The sequence below is a fragment of the Manis pentadactyla genome, chromosome 5, assembly GCF_030020395.1.
Source record: "Manis pentadactyla isolate mManPen7 chromosome 5, mManPen7.hap1, whole genome shotgun sequence".
Taxonomy (NCBI): Eukaryota; Metazoa; Chordata; class Mammalia; order Pholidota; family Manidae; genus Manis; species Manis pentadactyla.
In genome coordinates, this window is record NC_080023.1 from 69,440,770 (window position 1) to 69,460,880 (window position 20,111).

Here is a 20,111-nt window from a genome sequence, read left to right on the forward strand (position 1 = left end):
AACATTGGTTCTCAGGAATTCTGTTACTCACATACTCTAAGGAACAAAGTACAAATAATGATTGATGTGTGACCATCTTTACCCTACCCTCAACAGACCCTCAGGAATTGTTGTGTTTTTGAATAAAAATGTTGTATCACTAACTATTGGCATTTAAAGGATAAATACACTCGGAGAAGAGGTATGTGTAGAAGTTGGGGGAAAGAAAATGTAGGGAATGAAAACTTGATGTCTTCAGAAATCACACTATGAAGGTGCTCGTTTATACCTGCTGAACTTACGAGGTGGTTTGTGCAAGTGGATTCACCTATCAGTGATTGTTTGTCCTCTTAACAATTCCCTTACATAGAGACCTTTACCTGAGAATTGTTCTTATATCCTTCATTAGGTAAACATCTCTAGCAGCTACTTCTTTTTCTCTCATCTCACCCATAACTGATGGAAGGAATAGGAAGATGGATTTGGAAATCTACAATAAAATAGCAAATGCTTGTATTATGAGTATTTAGTGCCAGACAGAGTTAAATCTCACAAGAAACTTGTGAGTGCTGTTATTCTCACTTTACAGATGGGGGAACTGAGGCACAGAGAAGTTAAAATACTTGTCCAAAATCACAGCAAGGAAATGTCAGAGCTGGCATTTGGCCCTAGTTTCAATTAAAAATAAACAAAGATACAAAATGTAAGTGGAAAGCAAAAATCATTGTAAAAATCTTGGAATTGCTGCATTTTAAAACAACTTCAATCTGGAGGAAACCCACTTAAGGCCAACCACTGAAGGGAGCTCAGTTTTCTGGCTAAATGGGGCTTCAATTTGTTCTCACAGCAGTCTCCTCTCTGGAGAGGAACAGACCTCAGAACAACCTACTTGACTGCTTCCTCTAACTACCCTCCAATGGACGTACAAAACCTCCAAAGTACAGCCCATCTCACCCTGGAATAGGGTCTGGAACAACCCCACCCAAAGAAGGACTCTGCTCAAAGAACATACTCTCAGTAGAGTGAGTTCTGGGGGCTTCAGACAGAAAGATGCTAATTAGTCACCTTCTAGTGCTACCTGTAGGTGCCAGACAATTTTCTTTCTGCAACCTTATTCAAGAGCTCCCATGTTACAGACTATAGCAATTCCAAGAGGTATAATTTTGTGATGTGTTTGGTAATTTTAACTTCACAGTAATGCTCTCTTTTCCCTCTGTCATCAAGTGCTACACTTTATTTTGATCTGTTTTCTGTTAAACACTCTATGTACTAAAAATGAATCCCCATTTTTTTTCCTCTCAGAAATACTTAGAAACTTAGACAGTGTGGATGACAAGTTTTGACATTGATTTTTACCATAGCATATTCCCTGAGGATTATAAAAGAGTCATTATGAAAGATATCACAATAACACTGATTTTTCTTTGCTTCATTTAATTCCCATGGTTTTTCCAAATTAGTATAAAGTGTTCAAAGCTTGACTTATGACAACATCTTTGCAACAGAGTTCTCCTAGAGATTTTATTGTATTTCTTCCTAAGTCAGATAGAGCAGACATGATTGCCATCAACACTATAAATATTAAGCTAGATTTTCAAGAATGTTGGCAAAAAATTATTTTCACCAAGTTTTACACAAACAACAATTTACTTATGTCTTATAGTTGTTTCTGAGAAACATTTATAGCATTTTATTAATTAAAATTCTCTCTCATGTAGGCTTTAATATTTAGGAAACACTCAGTTTTCATCTCATTTATACATTTATAGGTATTGTGCGCATAACCGTTATGCTTCTCCAGGGTAAGTTTAATCATCCCGAAATGCATCTTGGCTGTCCTCTACCTTGATGAAATATGTCATAGGATGACAGCTGCCTCGAAGAGCCCTCCAGTGAGAAGGCTCTTCCTTCAGCATTCTGTCTTTAGGAGTTTAGTTTTCTGGTTGATAGATGCTATGGATCCTTTTCAGCTGAAAATGCGTGATGTTTTCAACTCCTTTTCAATTTTTTTGGCTCCAATTTCGCAAACAGAATTACCCTTATAAAATTGTTGAGAGACTAAGTGTAGAGAAGTTTTGCCTAACATCTCTCAGGCAATGAAACATCAGCAGCGCAAGCCCAGCCCAGGTGTGCATGATGATGTTTAATCGATAAGAAGTGACACCATGTCCCATTGAGATTGTAAGCAGTGTAATTGTGTCTTGATATGTGGTTTCCTCTACGTAGGATGGAGGTCATAAAAAAATAAAAATATTAATGAGGCAAGAGCACCCAAGGCAGTTAATAACAGCAGTATTTTGTTAATTTATGAACTCTAGAATGCTAATAAAAATATGCTACATTCTACTGAGAAGTTAACATTTGTTTGGAACTTCTGTACATCAGGAACTGGGGATTTAAAGATCAAAGAAACAGGAACCCTGTCATCAGAGAATTCTCAGTCTAGTCATATTCTGATAATGCTTCTCATCTCCAGACATTAAGGTTATCTTGCCTCTAGATAATCTTATTTGAAGATGTGACTAGTAAATTTGAGCTAAATGGTTTACTGGTTACTTGCTGATTAGTGACAGGATTGGCAATAAGATATTTTGAGAACTATGGATAATATTTGGCTTAGAGGAAAGTTTTGAAAACTGGTAATAGCCTGTAGCTATTTTATTTGGCATCTGCAGTGGGCCATTTTTTCGCTTGTCTATTTGTTTATCTGGAAATTATTTGCCTTCACCTTTTTCATTAAATTTGGGAAGTTTGGGGGACACTTTTTCTCACCCCCTTCTTTTAGGACTCCAACCCAATGCACATATGCATTAGGTCATACGATATTTCCCACAGGTCCCATGCCCTGTACATTCTGGCTATCTGGGGCAGACACTTCCTTTTCCTGCTGTTTTATCAGTAATATAAATAGCTGCGCATCTCTTTTGTTCTAGGAATGGCACATCACCTCATTTAGGTTTCTTAGTGTTCTCAGCTCTCTGATCATTTTTTTTAAAACAAACCTATGATTTTATAGATTGGTCATCTTGCTACAGTTACTAGAGTATGAACCAGGGTGTCTTGTGAATTTCTAATACCCTAACCAGAAACGGAAGTCCTACAGTGTCCAAAAAATTTAGATTAGTTACCAACACTAAAAATATTAAGAGACCTACTGACAATCTTATTTCTGGCTTCTCTTTAGTAAGTGAGAAGTTTTGGTAAGAGTGGGCCTAAATCTTCTAGTAACCATAGCTGGAGCCAAGTAATATTGCCCTACTCACAGGAAGGAGCTATGGTATCTATCTAATCCTTCACTGGAGAGTGCTTCACTGTATTGTCTGATACCAAGGCAGGTAAAGAAGCAGAAAGATATACTATAAATACTCCTTTATTTAGGTTCAAATGGCATTTTAAGTCAGGCCATTTCATAAGCTCTTTGTGTGTTTTCTTAATGTGGCAATATTTCTCTTGATCTTTTCAAGAACAAAGCATTCCTAAATCTTTCTTGTTGGTTCATTAGTGTTAAGCTCTGTTTATGAAGGCAAACTGTCCTTTGAAAGTAATTATCCTTCATCTAGTGAAAAGATTTGTTGAAATGTGTAATCTCCCAAGAACTTAAGAGATTTTTCTGACAGACTTCTTTTTTAAAGACTTTTGTTTATAACTGTGTGTGTATAAGTGTATGTGTTTCTTATCAGTAAAAGGGACTATGATTGAAACCTTTTCATTATTTGAAAGAGATGGAATAAGAGTAAGAGAAAATAAAGTGAAGTATATATTTAGTAAATTATCAGAGAAATATTTAAAATTAATATACTCATTGATAAAAAAAAATTGCACTGTCAGTTTAAACATTCCCTTGCACTATATATCAAGCTCTACTCTACCAAGAAACAAAATCACTACCTCCTTCCAATCTTTTAATCATTTCTTTATTCCTTCCAATATTTATCTACTATTTGCCAGGCACCTTGCTGAGCACTGGAGATGTAATGGAAAGCCAGATAGACCTGGTTTTTGCACTTATGGAATTTGGGGATGTTAAATGAGTAATTATCCGAAGTGCATGAGGTCCTATAATGTATAGTGTACTGTGAAAGAACACTATTTGGGTCTCACCATTACTGCCCTAGAAATTAGTGTGCCAAATTGGGAATGATGTACAGAGGATATATGTGATCATGAATAACCTGTGATCCTCATAGCCGAGGATCATGAATAAGCATCGGGGATTAAACTTCCCTTGTGCTTAAATTTATCAAGGTCATATTCTGAGAGCCAGTAACATTCATTAGACTAGGACTAGCTAGGAGATGTAAAGATTGTGTTCTCAAACCCAGGTAACTCTTGATTATCCACAATTTCCAATCGTAGCCTTCCTTGTCCTATGCTTATTAGCTGTTCAGCTGCCCTTCCTCCAACCAGTTCCAGGATTCATACAGTCTATACACATTTTATTTTTGTTTATTAAAAGTATAAGGATAATGGCAGAATATGTAGAAGTTAATGATAATTCATGTCATATCTGATTTGAAAATGACTTTGAGATGAGTGTTTCCTCACTCTTTCCTCATTAGGAAGATAAATTTAGCTGCACAAATTTTAATTAGCCAAAATCTTTTGGGGTATAACAAGATGCGACAAAGGAATATGAAGTATGTTTTCTAATGTTGTTCTCCACACCCATGTTTTGTGCCTCTGGAAGTGGTCACCTTGGAAAGAGCTATCAGTCCAGCAAATATAGCCTTATATTTACTGTCCAAGCCCCCTATACATTCTCTTAAATATTCTGAGTGGTAGACCACTTTTATTTGTGCACAATAGACTGACTTCTTAAAACTGGCCAAACATACTTAAAATCTAGGCCTCTGGAATAAGACAGGGTAATACTACTTAGGGCTGAGCTGCTGTTGTTACTGTGTCCTAAACCAGTTATAGCTATAAAGTCAGGAGGGTGGGAGGGCAGGTCTGTGGTTAACCAGCTCTGAAGATAGCTTTTAAAGAGGAACTCCAGACCTCATTAGGTACATAAGAGTACATGTGAGTAGTCTACAATTATTATATTAAATAACAACAATCATTTGAATGTATAAGTGTTGGTATGCTTACAAAAATCTGCCTGATTAGAGGGAATTATAATAAGGCACAAAATAATTAAGAATTCCAAAAAATATGTACTGTAATGCTTATTTGGTAGCACAACATGGTTTTATGCATATGTAGCAGCTTGTAAAATAAATGAATTATATTTCTTTGTAGATTTTTGTGTTTATAGTGTAAAAATACCTTATCTAGATATGTTACTTTTGGATTGAGAATTTCTTACTATATAAGAATACCTTATCATAAAAATACATAACAACTTATTATAAAAAGAGGTGTCAAGGTTTTCTACAAAATTCTGGAAGGCAGAAATAAAAAACTAGCAATTACCTTTTACGTACTTGTAATTTCCTTATAATTAAGAAAAACATGTTATTACTTACTAAGAGTCCTCTCCATGGCATTCTTAACTTGCTTGCTTTCCAGCAGTGCCCATCACAGTGCTGAGGGGCAGTCAGTGCACACTCCTAGTTTTGAAATTGATGAGTTTCCAAATCAGTACATATGACTATCTCATCTCAAAAGAGGCAGTCACCGCAAAGGAAAAACTATTTTTCTTGGAGAATGGACATTTAGCACTTTTCTTTGAGATCTAAAATGGGACTATAATTAAGTCTTGTTAAAGAAAGTTCTAATTATTGTTATCATGTGTCTGTGTATGCATGGGCACTCTCACGTTTTCCTGATGCCTAACTTCCGAATCAGCAGAATTACTGTTGCGCCCAGGAACATAGTGTGGCCAGTTTGCTTTTCTAACACATCCACGTGTGAGAGCCAGATGTTTAAATTCACCTTTTTTTGTTAAAGAGATTATCGTCCCGGAATATAATCTTAAGGACAGTTCTTGGGCTTGGCTGCAATAAGAAAAAAATCGAAGGAAAGGGCTTTTTATTCTGTGAGAAATATAACATTGCATTCCAGTAGGGGAAACAGGCAATCACCTTTGATCCCCCGTGTGGATGCCCAAGTTTGTAAATTTAATAAAAAGATAAAAAATGTGGCAGTGTTTTTATCTGAAGCAATAAACTCTGATTAAATCTTGCCAATTGGATGCTAACAGTCTTTCTTGGTAGCCATGAACGTGAGCGAGAGCTTTGGACAAGATAATAGCAACAGACAAATGTGAGAGAACATGAAGTTTTAAAGAGCTTTTAGAACACTAAAGAGTTTAGGAAATTAAAATAATCAGCATGTCTTTTCATGCTCCTGAGTCGCCTTAACTGCCGGGGTTCATTCACTTCTCTGCCACTGAGTAAATCTGTCTCCTCCATTGTAATCAGTGTTTCTTAGTCAGGTAATGATGATCTATCATGTTCCTTTTTATTAATATTTAAAAATAAAGCTGGGCCAGAAAGTAATATGCATATTATCTGTTGAGTCTAACAGGATGCCAGTCAGCTAAACCTTATTGTGCTTACAACTAATGAGATAAGTTTGGTAAAGGAAGCATATAGATAGGAATTTATAATAACATACTAAAAATTGTTCTTGTCATTATGTTGAGCAGAGGCTATAGCATATAGGAAAAACAATAATTAATATAAAATGTTATAAATGCCTGGTTATGCAGGCACATACTTAAAATATTTATGTGTAGGAGTGATCTTAAAACCAGAAACTTTAGATGGAGTGTTTTATATTAATAGATACTGAGTGCAATTCAGTCTCAGGCATGTTTATACATATGTACAGAGTAGGGTGTGGTCTTTAGTTAGAATAAATTGTAACTGGTGTTGAGATTAACATTTTTTAATGTCAGTCATGTTTGTTAGTTTATATCTATCACATATGAATGAAGATAACATTTCGATAAGGGATGTGAGAGTTTGAGTTACCATTATGGACAGGAGTTAGTGATTGCCATTTTGATTTTGCCTTAATCATTTGTTCTGGTTAATATTAATGGTAATCAAGGGATTCCAATATCACCTAATTTTTGACTTTAGGTATAGCTTATAGTTTTATTTAAATACTAAATTGAGCTGGTTTCTTTTAAGATTTCATCGTTGTAGTTATACTAAAACATATTAGTTTGGCACAGCTTTCAAAAGTACACCCTCTGTTAGATAAAGGGTGCCATAATGGCTTCTGGAATGATCTATTATTTTTGGCATATAAAAAGAAGTTATAATGCTGTTCTTTAAAATTTATGTTTCATAATAAAATGAATAATTCATTCACTCATCCACTGACAAGCAGAATACTTAAATTAATGTCTCAAAGTAAAAAAATCAGCACCAAACCAAAAAGCTAGGCTTGGAGGTAGGGAAAGAAGCCTGGCTATTAGGATATAATACATTTTCAGAAGATAACCATAATATAAAATGAGTCTGAAAGTCATTTATAAAGAACAGGATATTAAAAGCTATAAGAAAAAAAAAACCATTTATCTATTTGTGTACTATTTTGAAGACTTGAGCCAAATGTTTCATCAGTGATTTGGGTGCCTTCCAATAAATTGGGCAGGGTTGATGTGTTGTCGGTGGGGGAGAGGGAGGCAGGCAGCAATCTCTTTCCTTTGAGCTTGGTTTCTTTAAATCTTCATTCATTAATTCAACAATGCCATTGAGTAGCTGATATGTATAAGGCAAGCTGCCAGGCACTATAATATATATATATTATATATATATGCTATATATATAATATATATGTATATACACACACACACACATACATAAAGTTATCTAAGGCATGGAGTTTAGTGTTTACAAGCAGAGATGACATACCTAAATGAACTTGAGATGAGATTAATTTTTAAAATAATTCTTAAGTAAATTTTAAAATGAAATTAATTTATAAATGACTCATTAAGAATGAATGAGTGAATCTTATTTGCTGTGTCTTTTTTACACGTGCAACAGTGTATCATCATCATCATCTGATCATCAACGCAGTGATAATGATAACTGTCAAAATGTATGTCCCTGGGTGCTGTTCAGTATGTTTTGCATGTATTTAATGTATACAGTTACCTATTTTCTCCATTTAACAGGTACATTCATTATCTCCATTTAACAGGCGAGAAAACTGAGGGACAGAGAACTTGCTTAGGGTCACACAGGTAATAGGTCACACTTAGTTCTAGAGGCAAGGTTTTTCACTCTCAGAAATGACAAAAATGGAGGTATTGCTGTCAACTCGGAAGCAGGTTGCATGATTCCCTGACGTCTAGTTGGTATTCTAAGATGTTGTTAGACTTGTGTATATGTTTTCATTTTCGTTTTCCAGTTTCTTCAGAGTTGTCAGTAACAATTTCCATGTCATTAGAAACAAGTTGAGGAGCTCAGACTTTGTTCTTAAATAGGATATAAGTATGATAGAACTTCCTTTATTTACACCTACACATTGACACTTACAAATAATTTTATTTGCTAAAACTAGTATTTATCAGAGTCAGTCTAGTAGCAAATCAAACAGGGATGGTTTCTGGATTGGTTAGAATATATTCATAATAGACAACTTTGGGACTGGGAGTTAGGTGAAACTGACCTCATGTTTTTCATGTATAAAATGAGGGAATTGGATTGGGTCATCTCCCAGGTCTATTTTTAAGTCTTATGCTCTGAGGATTTATATCTCTCTGAGTTAACAAGGTTCATGAAGTTCTAGATTTAATTTAAAAAATATTTGTAGTGAGGGAAATCAGCAAAACTCAGAAAATAGCATTATCTTTGTTCCAATGACACATAGCTTTGGCTAAATTGACCAGCTTACATTACATAAATAAATACATTATATGGTACTTTGTATCCATTTAAATAACTGCTTCTATTCAGATTTAGGTGTTACTTTGTTCAATCAAGAAGTGAATTTTCATATTTAAACTTTTTGTTGTAATTTCCCACCTGTTGGCTGTGATACAAAGTAAATTTCTTACAAAGGAGTGTTTAAATTCTCAACAAGAAAATACTACATATAAAAAACACTAAAAAGTGGTATAGGCAATATTGGAGTGACTACATGTTCATTTTCATGTGTCTTTAGAACATTATAAAAAGCATAATATTCTTATATATCACAGACTTGTAGGCATTTTTACTTCTATAGACCTTTGATGTCACTTTTCTAAGCCAGAAGTCCTGTCAGGTAATTTCCATTGCCTGAGAATTTGTAATTCCTAAGATGTGTGACCACCACATCTCACTATGCAATTGCAATCTCCAAGTTAAAAATGGCTGATAACAGACAATGGCTAGGGTTAGCCAGCCAGTACTGGGAAACTAGATGACATTCATTTTTGGTTTGAATCTAGGTAGCTGAACAGATTAAACACATGTTGAATCATTATCTTTTGTCTCATTTAAAATGTCAATGACAGAGATAGAAAAACTAATGAAGATGTAATTTCATTTTTCTAGAAAAAAATGGCTGGTTGAGTATAGTGACAAGGGAATGAATTTACCTACTCTTGGAAATAAGACCTTGAGACCTTGAGACCTTGACTATCTGATGTATGTCACACATGAGCCAGCAGTCCCATGGCATGGGTATGCTCCATGGACAATACCCTCTTGCAAAGAGGCAGTTCATGTTAAAAAGTACTTCTTTACAGTTTTTGTGCCCTAGGGCAAGTCATTAACCTATCAATTGCCATTTTTTTCCAACATTAAAATGGAAATTGTAATATTTAAATCTATTCTACTATCTTAAAAAACAGCTTTGATTCTTTGTTTATAAGCAATATATTTCTTGTGAATCATTTCATATCAGATCACAACACCTGAGTGTGAGGGGATGCTATAGATGAGACCTCATACTGTAGGCAGAGATGAAGACTAGACATGAGTAATCTCATTTCTTATGGGAAAACTCTGCCCATCGGTCTAGGAAAAGGAAAGCTGGGACTTGGGGGCATTTTCTTACCAGTTTTGGTGTTCACCTGAGTCATTTGGAAGGGAAAACTAAGGTTGCGAAGTGTACATTTTTTAAAGGCTGCTAAAAAGAAAAAAAAAAAAAGGAAATGGCAAGGTCAGTTTCTTCTGAATCTAGAGCTTCAGGACCGTGGAGCTCACTATGCCTCTGCTCGCTGGTGGGTCTCTCCTCTGTTTTGGAGGGTGGCGGGGACAGCTTTAGATCTAGTCCTTTATAATTCAGCTGCATGTTCACTTCAGTTCACAGAAAGAAAAAGCCATCTCAAACTAGTCTCACTGGTTGTATGTTTCCATTTCTGCAAGCACATTGCTCACTTTACCCATAATGGTGCACATTTCTGCATACACCTGCCTGTACTTGCCTACCTCAAACAAGTTCCCCTCTACCCCATGACTTCTTGGGCAGCCTAAATGAGAGAGGCTGTACTGCATTTGAAAAGGCAAATCTGTCCAAGGAAGAATATGTCCATCTATGGAAGAAACTCTTTATTATTTTTCTCCTGAACTAAGGGGTTTCTAATTCACATTCAGGAAAATGTTTGTAACTTACTGAAAATAAAGAATAAAAATTATGACATCAATAGAATATAATCTCACTTCTGTTTCCTGGAAGATGGACACACACATACATACATATACACACACATATATGTATATACATACATTTTCTTTTCTATTGAGATGTAACTTACAAATAATAACGTACAAATCATAAGAGTTCCATTTTGCATACACACACACACACACACACACACACACACACACACCTATGTTAGCACCACCCAGATCTCCAGATTTCCACCCCCTCTCAGCCCCCACTCCTACCCCCAGCCTAGAGGTAACCACTGTTCTGTCCTTTACCACCATATATTAGTTTCACCTATTTGAACTTCAGGTAAGTTTAATCATACAAGATACACTCTTTTGTGTCAGGCTTCTTTTCTGCTCAACGTTATTTCAGTGAGACTTTAGTTGTGTTGTAGAGTAGAGAAGTTTGATCTTTTTATTTATGAATGTATTACTATTTAATTATTTATTCTCTTGTTGATGGAGATTTGGAATGCTTCCAGGTTTTAACTATTATAAATAATGCTGCTGTGAACATTGTTGTAAATGTTTTGGTAGACATAGTCCCAGTGTAGGATTGCTGGGTCATGAAATAAACTCATTTTTAGATTTATCAGATGGACCAGAAGTTTCCCAAAGGGTCACTCCAGTTTACACTTCCATCAGCAACATATGAGAATTCCTCATTGTCACTAATATTTGATATTACAGGTGTAAATATTTTTTACTTTTCACCACTTTGGGTGGAGTGTGGTAATATTTCACTGTGGTTTTAATTTGCATTTCTCAACTGACTATGCTGAGGTTTTTTTTTTTAATGCTTATATACTTAACTTTTGTGAAGTGCCTGATAAAGTGTTTTCCCATTTAAAAAAATTAGGTTGTCTTTTTCTTGTTGATTTGTAGTTCCTTATACTAAATATGAGATATTTGTTGGATATGTATATTGCAATCATTTTTTTCCAGTCTGTGGCTTGCTTTTTCATTTTTTTAAGGATATCTTTCAGAGAGCAGTTTTGAATTTCATGCAAAGCAATTTATTTACTTTTCTCCTTATGCCAATTATTTTCCTTTTCCAGTTTAAGAAATATTTGTCTATCTCAAGATACAGAAGATACTCTCCTATATTTTCTTCCAGAAAACTTATTGTATACCTTCACATTTAGGTCTCTGATCCATTGCAAATTAATTTTTGTGCATGGTGTGGGGTAGGGCTCAATGTTCACTTTTTCCCATTTATTAAAAAGACTATCCTGTCCCCACTGGTTTAAGGTAGCACCTTTATTATAAATCAGGTGACTGTACCTGGGTGGATTTGTCTCTTGACTCTCCATCCTGGCTTTTGGTTCATTGTCTGTCCATGGGCTGACCCCTCACTGTCTTAGTTATCTTTATAACAAATCTTGAACTCTGATAGCAAGCCATACAGCTCTGTCATTCTTCATCCTCTAGATTTTTTGAACTATTCTAGGCTCTATGTTTTCTGCAAATAGATTCTGAAAGCTTTACTTTGGAAAGATTTTTAAAGAAATTTTTGGGAATTAATAAATTTTCCAAAGCAAGAGACTAACTCAAATTGGTTCTGATTGCAAGATATTTGGTAAATAAATGGAGTTTTGAGATCTTAATTTCTGTCAAGGTAAAATAGTGCTAAAAAATACCCGTCAAATTCCCTGCATAGCTATATGACTAAAACACACATAATTTTAAATCTTTTGAAATTAATACTAGTAGAATTAGTGTCACTAATTTTGGGATGGGAGAGCCTCAAGGATCACCTAGCTCAAGCCCTTCCTAACACAAAAGAAAACTTGTAAGGTTAGGGGACTTTTCCAGTGTCTGGCTCTCAATTCATAAGCCAGTTTTCTTTCTGCTAAATCTTGCCATCTTTTAATCAAGCCTACAGTATTTTATGGCAGATGTTTTGATACATCTGTCTCTTGCATCTACTGGAGGAAAAGGATATGTGACCTTAAGAACATTAAATCTTAATAAAGGGGGGGAAACAATTTATAAGAACTGTTTCTTTGTGATGTAGAGAGATGCTTAATTAACTAGAATTTCATTGAAAATTGTAATGTAAATCTTTAAAAAATTAATCCAAGTCCCATGAATTATGTCTGCTGACTGTGCAGTCCAAAAAGATTTTAAATCAGCAAGGCATGAGTTGTTAGTGTTTGTATACTCCCTGCATTCCCATTTGCTTCAAGAGAGGAAGACTCTTCATTAGTTACATTTTCAACAGCCAGATTTGGGCTGAACATCAACAATCTACTATTTAAAAACATCCCAGCTAATCTGAACCTGAGCAGACAAGGTACATCATTACCAGGGCATGTCCCCTCTCCCCAGTGCTCTCCCCGGCATGCTAGTTATTTCCCTTTCCCTTTATTTTATCTTAGTAACTCTTAGGAGACATTGTTGGGGTTGACTGTTCATCAAGGTGTCCCGCTGAAAAGTGAGGATGAGGTCCTACTGAGGCAGAGACCGCGGATCAGCAGCCACAGCGGCAGCAGATACACCATGGCGACTGGGGGAGGTGATGATAATTAAAGAGCATATGGTCTCTCATAAATCTGTACAGTAGTGCTAGCTCGTATTAATTGAGGGATTAAGAATAATAGCACATCCTTATAAATAGTGTGTTAAATCTCAAGTTGTATTTCCTAGGCTTAATACAGCTCTGCACAAATTTGATGGTTTTTCTTATTTGATATAGTATATGAAGGGTAAAGAAATTTATGATATAATTTGTGTACATGTATCCTGATCAAAATGGCTGAGAAGGGCCTGATAAAACATGAACATCTGGAGGTACAGATGTCACTCCCATGAAGCTGAAGACGGACGGGGTGCAGGAGCATATGACTGTGAGCAGAACAGGGCTTGGAAGTGCCAAGTTTCACAGTAGTTTGACAGAAATGTGTTATGAGTGCTTAACATCCTGATTGATAGTTTTAGATGAAGAATAGTGTCCCCTAAGCCTATGCCTTCCATTTTTTTTGGATTTGTTCTTTATTTTTACTCTCTTCATAGTGATGACTTTTACCAGAAGGGTATTGAGTTTCCAGGCCTGGAAGACAGAGTTCACACTTGTGAAGCAGGGAAAGCTGTGCAGGAGAAGGCAATTCATATCCATGTTTTGCCCTGGCCTGATATGGTGTTAGTAGCAAAGAAGGGAGAGGTGCTGAGTTGCTCATTCATTTGCATGTACTCAGTGTCTTTATATATTTATCCTCAAACCAGCTACCAAGAACCAATAATATGTATATTTATACAAATGTAATTATATATAATATACATGTATATGCATGGTAGGTTATCCTAACGTGTTAACAATGTTATTTCTGTTCACTGGAATTATAGATTTTTGTTTTATTTTGTTTGTCTAAATGTTCATCAATGAATAAGGTAAAATGGTGTTTTTCAGAAAAGAAATACTTATTGGGCTGTTGTCTTGAATGAGAATCTTCTCCACAGGTCTAACTAGTCTTTAACTGATTCAGTGGCTTCTAATTGTTTCCACCAGGGTCAAGAATGACTACTACTTCTTTTTCTTTCATTATCACCAAATCAAAGTGAAACATAATTAATCTTGTCAATTAAAATACTTCCTAAGTGGTCTGGGGCAGAATATTTGAGTGTGACAACTGTTATGGACCTAAGTGACCAAAAACATTTGGGACCATATAGAAAAGGATACAAATTTGTAAGATGAAGAAGTGCTGTTGGGAAATTTGGGGACCAGCTGCAGAAATTCTGGAAGGATCCTTTCTAGAAGAAGCAAGATCATCTTAATGTCAAGTCAGTCCATTGTACCTCTGAAGAATCAACTTCCAGTGGCTGCAGATTTTGGGGAATAAGTGTTTAAATTCATATCTTTTGCCCCCACTGGAATAGTCAGACCTGATTTTAAGAGTAATGGTTTAACTCTGTGTCCTGGGCCAGGCCTTTGGAGACTAAAAAAAAGGCTTAATTCCCATATGTCAATTCCCACAATCTTCTTTACAAGATCAAAGTATATTTGCCAATTTAGAAAATATAAATTGGTGTATATACTAAATGAATGGGCTTCCCATTCATTTGTTGGATATAATGTTGAGTTCATATTACAATGGCTAACAAGAGCAAAGTAATGAAGGCAATACTGAGTTTCCCTTGCGGAGTGATAAAGGGTGATGATCGTGCCATAACCTTTGGAGTTGAACAGTAACCTTAGCTGATCAGCAACCTGTTTTTCACCCTATGTCATACTGTTCCTTTCTAGCCTCCCAGTAGCACTGTCGATGAATAGCTACATTCCCAGATTTACTGTTCTGCCTGTGCATAAGGAAGCAGCTGCTAATCCCGTGGTGATGCATGCAATCCAGAGATGCCAAGCTTTTACTATTGGGGTCTTGTTTTTCTTGCTGGTTTCTAATGAGCAATTATGTATTTCACACTAGCACTGCTGCATCACAATGAAGAAGGGTAATGGCCCAAATGATTGCATCCGAGTTTCACATGGGAACACAATCTACCCTCAAGGGAAGCTTAACTGCTGTGGGAAACTGCTTTAGCAAGGAAATGCCAAGAAACATTTTTGGGTTACTCCTGAAACAAACAGAAAGAGGACAGAGACAGACAGACATAGAGAATTGGGCCCAGACTGACAGATGCACACAGTAGGTAGCACATTCACTTATCTTTCTGGTGTTAGAAGGAGTTCTTTAACTATATAAAGACAAGGGTTCACTAACCAATATCAAATATATACTCTAGAATGATCTACATGAACTATTTATTGTATGGTTGCCTTAATTGTACACATGTATGTACATGTATATGCATATGTATACACACAATTACCATACATGTTACACACATAGTGGTAAAGTAGGATGTGGTTCTGATTTTTTTCACTACAAATCCTTATTCACTGTAGAGTAAGTGGAAGTCATGAGATAACAGTGTCTTCTCTTTGTCTTGTCTGTATCGTCTTCTTTCTTAGTCCTGGTTATATATTCACGTCCATGTGTCATAACTAATTTCAGAAAATACTTAGTCTTCTGTCCAGAATAAAATTTATAGTCTTAAGCAATTGTATTTCTATAGTGCTAGACTTTCTGTTCCTATTTGCTGTTATAGCGATCTATGTATTTATAAGTTCTTTATGAGGTGAAATTCTAATCCAGTGCATGGCTTGCAAAAACTCTGCTGGCTTAGATTTTATAAAACATCTCTGTTGCAACAATGAGATTTTCTTTGTGGGTTTGTTGTTTCTTCAATCAATGATGCTTTGGCTTTTGGTTGAAAAGAAACAAATCCCATCTTGGCATATTGCTGCCTTGAAAAGTCTGTCTCCATTTCTCAGTATTCTCAGGCTATGGCTATTTTGAGTATCAAACTATCAGATGTCACCTCCAACAGTATCAACTATGTTTAAGACCATGTAATTACTGCTTTCTTGGTGAAAGTTATAGTCAGACAGTCAGGTGCAAAAAATTTCCTTACTTGTTAGATGTAAAAATAATACCATTTTTGAGGAAAAGCAAAATGGGAAAATTCAATACCCCTAAAATGTTTAATAATTTAATAATTGTTTTCAGAAGAAATGGCAATAAACAGTAGAAGAATGTTGCCTGAAGCATACATACACATGCACACACACAGAATCTCTGGAAGTTATATTCAGATAATGAAAGTGGTGAATCCTCAAGGATAGAGGATCCATGATTAATGCTGCAAAGTAAAAGGTAAATGCCCAGATTTCTGGTGTACTAGTTAAATTACCTGCCCTACACAGGAAGGAGCAGTCCTATATATTATAGCCCCTGTTCCCCACTCCACTCTCAGAAACAAAAAGCCCACCAGAGTTACAGGCATTAGAAATTGATGCCAGACCCAAAGGGACAAGGGAAAACTTTAGGCTGGAAGCAGACATAAAATCCTGTCTCAGACTTTGGAAACCAACCTGAAAGACTTTGTCTTGGAAGCTGGAGCTGCTGTTCTGGAGCACAAGACAAGTTAGCAGGAAAATGGGTTCCTAAGATGAGGAGGAGAGGCGAGCAGATGGGAGGACAGGCACCACGTGGCTCCTGAAGAAAAAAGGAGGAAGGACGATCAGTCACGTGTCTTGCCTGATTTCCAGATCTGCGTGCCTGGACACCCTGCTCTGTTACTTTCAATATGGCATTGTTTCCTAGGTTTAATTCCTCTGCATGAGAAGAAATGGAGCTGGAAGGAGTCTGAGAAATCCTTCAGTTTAACATCTGACTTTACAGATTAGTAAATAGAAGTTTATTGAGGTTAAAAATAGAAAATTTGCTCAAGACCCCATAGTGATATGATCCATTCTGCTCTTGACTGTAATCGTTAGCAAAGACACAATATAGTCCAAGAGGATATTTAGTATCAATAACAATAATGATATTATTTGCAGAGACATGAATATTAATAGTATTTTCATTTCTAAGAATTGATACTATTTCCTCGGCAGGCTTTCAGGGGAAAAAAATGCTTTTTGGATGTATAGGACGTTCTGTTGTATAGTCTGGAACATTCATTCATTGTGAAAAAACATGGCCTTCCATGATCATTCCCAGGTTATATTTCTAGACTGATGTGCACTATTCATATTTGTAGGCTCTTCTCTAGTTACATTGTTCCGTAAAGATGCCCAATGTTACTCTTTAAAAACATTTTTTATTTATTTATAGAATAATATTTATTTTTATAGATACATTTGTGCAAAATGTTTCTTTTTCCTGGAGCAGCAGTTTTTCATTCTGACCGCATATTAGAAGTTCCTGGGGAGCTTTAAAAAATGCTGATACCCAGACCTCTCAGAGGCTCTGGTTTAACTGGTCAGTGTGGTGGTATCAGCTAACTAAAGTATAATTTATGAACAATAAAATTCATCTATTTAATTCTATATCCTGAAAATGTGTTAACTGTATACAGTCGTGTAACTACCAACACGGTCAAGACTTGGAATCTGAGTTCTATCTCCCTAAGTTTCCTCATGCCAGCTTGTGTTTAGTCCCCACCCCTGACAACTAAACTCAGGTAACCACTGATCTTTCTGTCACTATAGTTTTGCCTTTTCTAGAACTTTATATGAATGGAATCATAAAGTGTATAGTCATTTAGGTTTGACTGTTTCTACTTAGCGCACATTTGTGTTTTTGAGACTCATCCATATTGTCCTTTTTTATTCCTGATAGTATTTCATAGCATGGAATGAGGTACAATTTGTTCTCTTTTTACCAGTTGATGGAAGGTTGAGCTGTTGACAGGCATTTGGTTATTATGAATAATGTTCCCATAGATATTTGCATATAAGTCTTTGCATGGACATATGTTTCATTTCTCCATGAACAGGATTGCTGAGTAAATATATGTCTACCTTTATAGATCCTGCCATATTGTGTCTCTAAGTGGCATTTACATTCCCACCAGTGGTGTGTGAGAGGTCCAGTTGTTGCACATCCTCACTTGGCATTTTTGGACTTTTTAACTTTAGTCCTTCTAGTGAGTGTGTGGTGATATCTCAGGCATCAGTATTTTTAATCAATATTAATTCAAACTTCAGTATTTTCAGAAAATGTTCTTGGGTGATTCTAATGTCAGCTATGGATAGAAATGACTCTCCTATAATGTCTTTTCATTAAATCTCTCAATGTTTATATTTTACCCATTCTTCAGGGCCCACCTTAAATCTTGACTTTTCCATGAGAAGTTTTCTCATCCAAGACAGGAGTCATTTCTTCTTTCCTGTAACCCTCTGTCACTATTACCTGGCCGTTGTGGCTCTGCATTATACTTGTTTATGTGTACAGTTATCATATTTACTGACTCGAAGATCTTTGAGATCAAAGACTTTATTTTTTATCATACCTTTATAGGGCTTATTGAATATTCTTAATGAATTATGAATATTTGAAATATTTTTTGTATATTATATGTAACAGAGTGACCATGATTAGATCACAAACTCTGGAAACCCTTGCAATAGTGACTTATTACCTCTGTGGCCTTAGGCAGGCTAATTAACCTCTCTATACCTCAGTTTTATTATATAAAAATGGGGCTATGAAGGTACCTCTTTCCAAGGGTTAGTCTGTTAATTAAATCAATTAATAGGCATTCAACATTTAGGTTTGTGCTTAGCACATGGTAAGCAGTATGTGAGAGTTAGCTATTTTTAGAGTGTATATGTACATATCTGCTCTAGGGTATATGGGAGGGTTTGGAACTAGAGTAAAAGCAGAGAGATTAGAAAGAGAAGGGAGCATGTGGGAAAGAGAAAGACTATGATTCTTCCCCAAATGTTGGGTTTGGGCAAATTAAAAATAAAATATCCTCTTAACCCTCCTCAGTCCACTTCTCTAGAAGGACTTTGCAGTCAGCTGAGTGTCCCTCTCTCCTAGGTCAAACACTGTGACATTCAGCTGGTGTCTGATTGTGGAGATTCTTTCCCCTCCTGCAAGCTACTGTCACTCACTGTTTCATCAGGAATCAGTTCTGATTTCCAGCCAGTAGATTCAGCTTTTGGTTAAGTCTTTCTATCAAGATAATGGGCAGTTGACTGACTACTTGCCATCTGCAGTAGCAATCGGTTTCCCCGTGACTGGAGGCACTCTTCTTGCCATGGTCCAGTGAACAATGTCTTCCTGGTATGGGTGCCTTTTTACAGAAAATGATTCCATCCTCAAGATTCATCTTTGTGGTCAGTAGGTTTAAAGTTGCTGTTTCCTATCCCTTCACTCCTTTTCTAGGCACACAACCCTCTTATCATGGAAAGAAGAAGCTGTGATATGTGAAGCTGTTACAGTAATCATAGCGACAGACACTTCCTGGGTTGCTACAGGGTATTAGTTACCATCTCACTAAGCGTAGTACAAAGGGTATCACACCTAACCCTATTTACATTACAAAGGAGAAGCAATTGCTCTTCCCAAATTATGAATGAGAAAGCTGAGACTCAGAGAGGCTAAGTAACTTGTCAAATAGCACAATGCCAGTAAGAGCCCACCTGTATTCATTTTCTCATTCATTCATTCATTCTTCATTAGAGTACTGGCACCTAGATTCCTAGTTTCACCTCTAACAGAGGGAGCATACTGTTTTTCAAAGCAGCACTAAGATTTCCCACCTGTGAGGATTCCCCTTCTTCCAAGCCCCCTCTTCTTTAAAAAACCTTTCTGTTTGTCCAGAAGTGAAACTAGAATACTTCCCTAACACAAAGAAGCCAAAGTGAGAAACAGGTTTTGCTGCCCCCTCAGTCCTGTCGGCAGTGCCACCTGGAAACAATGTGCCATGCCAGGGCTCTGGCTTCCTGTACTGTGTTGTGTTGGAGAAAAGAGGCTTCTTCACCTGCAGAGAGATGTGCTGAAGGGAGTGGTGTAGATTTTAACTCCAAACTCACCAGCTAATGTAATGAATGAAGCTGATCCTACTCTTGCATTCCTAGAAATGATCTTTTGGGGTGGGCATCCCAGAGGATTTTTCTGCTTTTTGTGAGTTCCCCAGATACTTTTAGAGAACGCATTACAATTACTCTCCCTCTACCAACTGGTCAGGCATTAATGATTAAAAGTGCTCCAATATGTTTAACATGGAATCAGT